This window comes from Pseudophryne corroboree, chromosome 8, assembly GCF_028390025.1.
Source record: "Pseudophryne corroboree isolate aPseCor3 chromosome 8, aPseCor3.hap2, whole genome shotgun sequence".
Taxonomy (NCBI): Eukaryota; Metazoa; Chordata; class Amphibia; order Anura; family Myobatrachidae; genus Pseudophryne; species Pseudophryne corroboree.
The window spans coordinates 422,885,869-422,893,798 of NC_086451.1; positions in this window are offsets into that span (position 1 = coordinate 422,885,869).

Here is a 7,930-nt window from a genome sequence, read left to right on the forward strand (position 1 = left end):
CACTTACATAAAAGGTTCAAATCGAGATAAAGTCACTCAGAGCAGTGATAGCGAACCGGAAAAAAGGGGACTATATGGTGTCCCTGGACATCAAGGATTACCTCCATGTCCAAATTTTGTCCTTCTCATCAAGGGTACCTCTGGTTCGTGGTACAGAACTGTCAATATCAGTTTCAGACGATGCCGTTTGAATTATCCACGGCACCCCGGGCCTTTTTACCAAGGTAATGGCCGAAAAGATGTTTCTTCAAAGAAAAAAGGCATCTAAATTATCCCTTACTTGCACGACCTAAAAAGGGCAAGTTCCAGAGAACAGTTGGAGGTCGGAAGAGCACTATCTAAAGTAGTTCTTCGACGGCACGACTGGATTCTAAATATTCCAAGAATCGCAGCTGTTTTCCGACGATACGTCTGCTGTTCCTAGGGATGATTCTGGACACGGTTCAGAAAAAGGTTTTTCTTCCCGAGGAAAAAGCCAAGGAGTTATCCGACCTGTCAGGAACCTCCTAAAACCAGGAAAGGTGTCTGTACATCAATGCACAAGAGTACTGGGAAAAATGGTGGCTTTTTACGAAGCAATTCCATTCGGCAGATTCCATGCAAGAATTTTCCAAAGGGATCTGTTGGACAAATGGTCAGGGTCGCATCCTCAGATGCACCTGCGAATAACCCTGTCGCCAAGGACAAGGGTATATCTTCTGTGGTGGTTGCAAAAGGCTCATCTATTGGAGGGCCGCAGATTCGGCATACAGGATTTGATCCTGGTGACCACGGACGCCAGCCTGAGAGGTTGGGGAGCAGTCACACAAGGAAGAAACTTCCAGGGGGTATGGACGAACCTGGAAAAGTCTCTTCACATAAACATTCTGGTACTAAGAGCAATCTAAAATGCTCTAAGCCAGGCGGAACCACTCCTGCAAGGAAAACCGGTGTTGATTCAGTCGGACAACATCACGGCGGTCGCCCATGTAAACAGACAGGGCGGCACAAGAAGCAGGAGTGCAATGGCAGAAGCTACCAAGATTCTTCGCTGGGCGGAGAATCACGTAATAGCACTGTCAGCAGTGTTCTTCCCGGGCGTGGACAACTGGGAAGCAGACTTCCTCAGCAGACACGATATTCACCCGGGAGAGGGGGGTCTTCATCCAGAAGTCTTCCACATGCTAGTAAACTGTTGGGAAAGACCAATGGTAGACATGATGGCGTCTCGCCTCAACAAGAAACTGGACAAGTATTGCGCCAGGTCAAGAGATCCACAGGCAATAGCTGTGGACGCACTGGTAACACCTTGGGTGTACAAATCAGTATATGTGTTTCCTCCTCTGCCTCTCATACCAAAGGTATTGAAGATTATACGGTGAGGAGGAGTAAGAACAATACTAGTGGCTCCGGATTGGCCAAGAAGGACTTGGTACCCGGAACTTCAAGAGTTGGTCACGGACGACCCGTGCCCTCTACTTCTGAGAAGGGACCTGCTACAACAGGGTCCCTGTCTCTTTCAAGACTTACCGCGGCTGCGTTTGACGGCATGGCGGTTGAACGCCAGATCCTAAAAGGGAAAGGCATTCCAGAAGAAGTCATTCCTACCTTGATTAAGGCAAGGAAGGAAGTCACCGCGAAACATTATCACCGCATTTGGCGAAAATATGTCGCGTGGTGCGAGGATCGGAGTGTTCCGACGGAGGAATTTCAACTGGGTCGTTTCCTACATTTCCTACAATCAGGATTGTCTATGGGTCTCAAATTGAGATCTATTAAGGTTCAAATTTCGGCCCTGTCAATATTCTTCCAAAAAGAATTGGCCTCAGTTCCTGAGGTACAGACTTTTGTTAAAGGAGTACTGCATATACAGCCTCCTGTGGTGCCTCCGGTGGCACCGTGGGATCTAAATGTAGTTTTAGATTTCCTCAAATCCCATTGGTTTGAACCATTGAAAAAGGTGGATTTTAAATATCTCACATGGAAAGTGACTATGTTACTGGCCCTGGCTTCCGCCAGGAGAGTATCTGAATTGGCGGCTTTATCTTATAAAAGCCCTTATCTAATCTTCCATTCGGATAGGGCAGAACTGAGGACTCGTCCGCATTTTCTCCCTAAGGTGGTATCAGCGTTTCACCTGAACCAACCTATTGTGGTGCCTGCGGCCACTGGCGACTTGGAGGACTCCAAGTTGTTGGACGTTGTCAGAGCCTTAAAAATATACATTTCAAGGACGGCTGAAGTCAGAAAATCTGACTCGCTGTTGATACTATATGCACCCAACAAGTTGGGTGCCCCTGCTTCTAAGCAGACGATTGCTCGTTGGATTTGTAACACAATTCAACTTGCTCATTCTGTGGCAGGCCTGCCACAGCCTAAATCTGTTAAGGCCCATTCCACAAGGAAGGTGGGCTCATCTTGGGCGGCTGCCCGAGGGGTCTCGGCATTACAATTCTGCCGAGCAGCTACGTGGTCGGGGGAAAACACGTTTGTAAAATTCTACAAATTTGATACCCTGGCAAAAGAGGACTTGGAATTCTCTCATTCGGTGCTGCAGAGTCATCCGCACTCTCCCGCCCGTTTGGGAGCTTTGGTATAATCCCCATGGTCCTTTCAGGAACCCCAGCATCCACTTAGGACGATAGAGAAAATAAGAATTTACTTACCGATAATTCTATTTCTCGGAGTCCGTAGTGGATGCTGGGCGCCCATCCCAAGTGCGGATTATCTGCAATACTGTACATAGTTATTGTTAACAAATTCGGGTTATATTGTTAAGGAGCCATCTTTAAGAGGCTCTTTCTGTTATCATACTGTTAACTGGGTTTAGATCACAAGTTGTACGGTGTGATTGGTGTGGCTGGTATGAGTCTTACCCGGGATTCAAATTGCCTCCCTTATTGTGTACGCTCGTCCGGGCACAGTACCTAACTGGAGTCTGGAGGAGGGTCATAGGGGGAGGAGCCAGTGCACACCACCTGATCTGGTAAAAGCTTTACTTTTTTGTGCCCTGTCTCCTGCGGAGCCGCTATTCCCCATGGTCCTTTCAGGAACCCCAGCATCCACTACGGACTCCGAGAAATAGAATTATCGGTAAGTAAATTCTTATTTTCTCTGATGTCCTAAGTGGATGCTGGGGACTCCGTAAGGACCATGGGGAATAGCGGCTCCGCAGGAGACAGGGCACAAAAGTAAAAGCTTTAGGATCAGGTGGTGTGCACTGGCTCCTCCCCCTATGACCCTCCTCCAAGCCTCAGTTAGGTTTTTGTGCCCGGCCGAGAAGGGTGCAATCTAGGTGGCTCTCCTAAAGAGCTGCTTAGAGTAAAAGTTTTGTTAGGTTTTTTATTTTCAGTGAGTCCTGCTGGCAACAGGCTCACTGCAACGAGGGACTTAGGGGAGAAGAAGTGAACTCACCTGCGTGCAGGATGGATTGGCTTCTTAGGCTACTGGACACTAGCTCCAGAGGGACGATCACAGGTACAGCCTGGATGGGTCACCGGAGCCGCGCCGCCGACCCCCTTGCAGATGCTGAAGAGAGAAGAGGTCCAGAAATCGGCGGCTGAAGACTTCCCAGTCTTCTTAAGGTAGCGCACAGCACGGCAGCTGTGCGCCATTGCTCTCAGCACACTTCACACCAACGGTCACTGAGGGTGCAGGGCGCTGGGGGTGGCGCCCTGGGCAGCAATGAAAGTACCTATGCTGGCTAAAAATACATCACATATAGCCTCTGGGGCTATATGGATGTATTTAACCCCTGCCAGGTTGTCAGAAAAACGGGAGAAGAAGCCCGCCGAAAAGGGGGCGGGGCCTATTCTCCTCAGCACACAGCGCCATTTTCCTACACAGCTCCGCTGCTAGGAAGGCTCCCAGGCTCTCCCCTGCACTGCACTACAGAAACAGGGTTAAAACAGAGAGGGGGGCATTTTGGTGGCGATATTATAATATATTAAGATGCTATAAGGGAAAACACTTATATAAGGTTGTCCCTGTATAATTATAGCGTTTTGGTGTGTGCTGGCAAACTCTCCCTCTGTCTCCCCAAAGGGCTAGTGGGGTCCTGTCCTCTATCAGAGCATTCCCTGTGTGTGTGCTGTGTGTCGGTACGTGTGTGTCGACATGTATGAGGACGAGGTTGGTGAGGAGGCGGAGCAATTGCCTGTAATGGTGATGTCACTCTCTAGGGAGTCGACACCGGAATGGATGGCTTATTTAGGGAATTACGTGATAATGTCAACACGCTGCAAGGTCGGTTGACGACATGAGACGGCCGGCAAACCAATTAGTACCTGTCCAGGCGTCTCAAACACCGTCAGGGGCTTTAAAACGCCCATTACCTCAGTCGGTCGACACAGACACGGACACTGACTCCAGTGTCGACGGTGAAGAAACAAACGTATTTTCCATTAGGGCCACACGTTACATGTTAAGGGCAATGAAGGAGGTGTTACATTTTTCTGATACTACAAGTACCACAAAAAAGGGTATTATGTGGGGTGTGAAAAAACTACCTGTAGTTTTTCCTGAATCCGATAAATTAAATGAAGTGTGTGATGATGCGTGGGTTTTCCCCGATAGAAAATTATTGGCGTTATACCCTTTCCCGCCAGAAGTTAGGGCGCGTTGGGAAACACCCCTTAGGGTGGATAAGGCGCTCACACGCTTATCAAAACAAGTGGCGTTACCGTCTCCAGATACGGCCGCCCTCAAGGAGCCAGCTGATAGGAGGCTGGAAAATATCCTAAAAAGTATATACACACATACTGGTGTTATACTGCGACCAGCGATCGCCTCAGCCTGGATGTGCAGCGCTGGGGTGGCTTGGTCGGTTTTCCTGACTGAAAATATTGATACCCTTGACGGGGACAGTATTTTATTGACTATAGAGCATTTAAAGGATGCATTTCTATATATGCGAGATGCACAGAGGGATATTTGCACTCTGGCATCAAGAGTAAGTGCGATGTCCATGTCTGCCAGAAGATGTTTATGGACACGACAGTGGTCAGGTGATGCGGATTCCAAACGGCACATGGAAGTATTGCCGTATAAAGGGGAGGAGTTATTTGGGGTCGGTCCATCGGACCTGGTGGCCACGGCAACAGCTGGAAAATCCACCTTTTTTACCCCAAGTCACATCTCAGCAGAAAAAGACACCGTCTTTTCAGCCTCAGTCCTTTCGTCCCCATAAGGGCAAGCGGGCAAAAGGCCAGTCATATCTGCCCAGGGGTAGAGGAAAGGGAAGAAGACTGCAGCAGGCAGCCCCTTCCCAGGAACAGAAGCCCTCCACCGCTTCTGCCAAGTCCTCAGCATGACGCTGGGGCCGTACAAGCGGACTCAGGTGCGGTGGGGGGGGGGGGGGGTCGTCTCAAGAGTTTCAGCGCGCAGTGGGCTTACTCGCAAGTGGACCCCTGGATCCTACAAGTAGTATCCCAGGGGTACAGATTGGAAATTCGAGACGTCTCCCCCTCGCAGGTTCCTGAAATCTGCTTTACCAACGTCTCCCTCCGACAGGGAGGCAGTATTGGAAACAATTCACAAGCTGTATTCCCAGCAGGTGATAATCAAAGTACCCCTCCTACAACAAGGAAAGGGGTATTATTCCACACTATTTGTGGTACTGAAGCCAGACTGCTCGGTGAGACCTATTCTAAATCTGAAATCTTTGAACACTTACATAAAAAGGTTCAAATCAAGATGGAGTCACTCAGAGCAGTGATAGCGAACCAGGAAGAAGGGGACTATATGGTGTCCCTGGACATCAAGGATGCTTACCTCCATGTCCCAATTTGCCCTTCTCACCAAGGGTACCTCAGGTTCGTGGTACAGAACTGTCACTATCAGTTTCAGACGCTGCCGTTTGGATTGTCCACGGCACCCCGGGTCTTTACCAAGGTAATGGCCGAAATGATGATTCTTCTTCAAAGAAAAGGCGTCTTAATTATCCCTTACTTGGACGATCTCCTGATAAGGGCAAGGTCCAGAGAACAGTTGGAGGTCGGAGTAGCACTATCTCAAGTAGTTCTACGACAGCACGGGTGGATTCTAAATATTCCAAAATCGCAGCTGATTCCGACGACACGTCTGCTGTTCCTAGGGATGATTCTGGACACAGTCCAGAAAAAGGTGTTTCTCCCGGAGGAGAAAGCCAGGGAGTTATCCGAGCTAGTTAGGAACCTCCTAGAACCAGGCCAAGTGTCAGTGCATCAATGCACAAGAGTCCTGGGAAAAATGGTGGCTTCTTACGAAGCGATTCCATTCGGCAGATTTCACGCAAGAATTTTTCAGTGGGATCTGCTGGACGAATGGTCCGGATCGCATCTTCAGATGCATCAGCGGATAATCCTGTCTCCAAGGACAAGGGTGTCTCTTCTGTGGTGGCTGCAGAGTGCTCATCTACTAGAGGGCAGCAGATTCGGCATTCAGGACTGGGTCCTGGTGACCACGGATGCCAGCCTGAGAGGCTGGGGAGCAGTCACACAGGGAAGAAATTTCCAAGGAGTGTGGTCAAGTCTGGAGACTTCTCTCCACATAAATATACTGGAGCTAAGGGCAATTTACAATGCTCTGAGCCTAGGAAGACCTCTGCTTCAAAGTCAACCGGTGCTGATCCAGTCGGACAACATCACGGCAGTCGCCCACGTAAACAGACAGGGCGGCACAAGAAGCAGGAGGGCAATGGCAGCAAGGATTCTTCGCTGGGCGAAAAATCATGTGATAACACTGTCAGCGGTGTTCATTCCGGGAGTGGACAACTGGGAAGCAGACTTCCTCAGCAGGCACGACCTCCACCCGGGAGAGTGGGGACTTCATCTGGAAGTCTTCCACATGATTGTGAACTGTTGGGAAAGACCAAAGGTGGACATGATGGCGTCCCGTTTGAACAAAAAACTGGACAGGTATTGCGCCAGGTCAAGAGACCCTCAGGCAATAGCTGGGACGCTCTGGTAACACCGTGGGGGTACCAGTCGGTGTATGTGTTCCCTCCTCTGCCTCTCATACCCAAGGTACTGAGAATTATAAGACGGAGAGGAGTAAGAACTATACTCGTGGCTCCGGATTGGCCAAGAAGGACTTGGTACCCGGAACTTCAAGAGATACTAAGAAGGGACTTGCTTCAGCAAGTACCTTGTCTGTTCCAAGACTTACCGCGGCTGCGTTTGACGGCATGGCGGTTGAATGCCGGATCCTAAGGGAAAAAGGCATTCCGGAAGAGGTCATCCCTACCCTGGTCAGAGCCAGGAAGGAGGTGACCCCACAACATTATCACCGCATTTGGAGAAAATATGTTGCATGGTGTGAGGCCAGGAAGGCCCCCAAGGAGGAATTTCAACTCGGTCGATTCCTGCATTTCCTGCAAACAGGAGTGTCTATGGGCCTCAAATTTGGGTCCATTAAGGTTCAAATTTCGGCCCTGTCGATTTACTTCCAGAAAGAATTGGCTTCAGTTCCTGAAGTCCAGAAGTTTGTCAAGGGAGTACTGCATATACAACCCCTTTTGTGCCTCCAGTGGCACTGTGGGATCTCAACGTAGTTCTGGGATTCCTCAAATCACATTGGTTTAAACCGCTCAAATCTGTGGATTTGAAATATCTCACATGGAAAGTGACCATGCTGTTGGCCCTGGCCTCGGCCAGGTGAGTGTCAGAATTGGCGGCTTTGTCTCACAAAAGCCCATATCTGATTGTCCTTTCGGACAGGGCAGAGCTGCGGACTCGTCCCCAGTTTCTCCCTAAGGTGGTGTCGGCGTTTTACCTGAACCAGCTTATTGTGGTACCTGCGGCTACTAGGGACTTGGAGGACTCCAAGTTGCTAGATGTTGTCAGGGCCCTGAAAATATATATTTCCAGGACGGCTGGAGTCAGGAAAACTGACTTGCTGTTATCCTGTATGCACTCAACAAACTGGGTGCTCTTGCTTCTAAGCAGACGATTGCTAGTTGGATGTGTAGTAC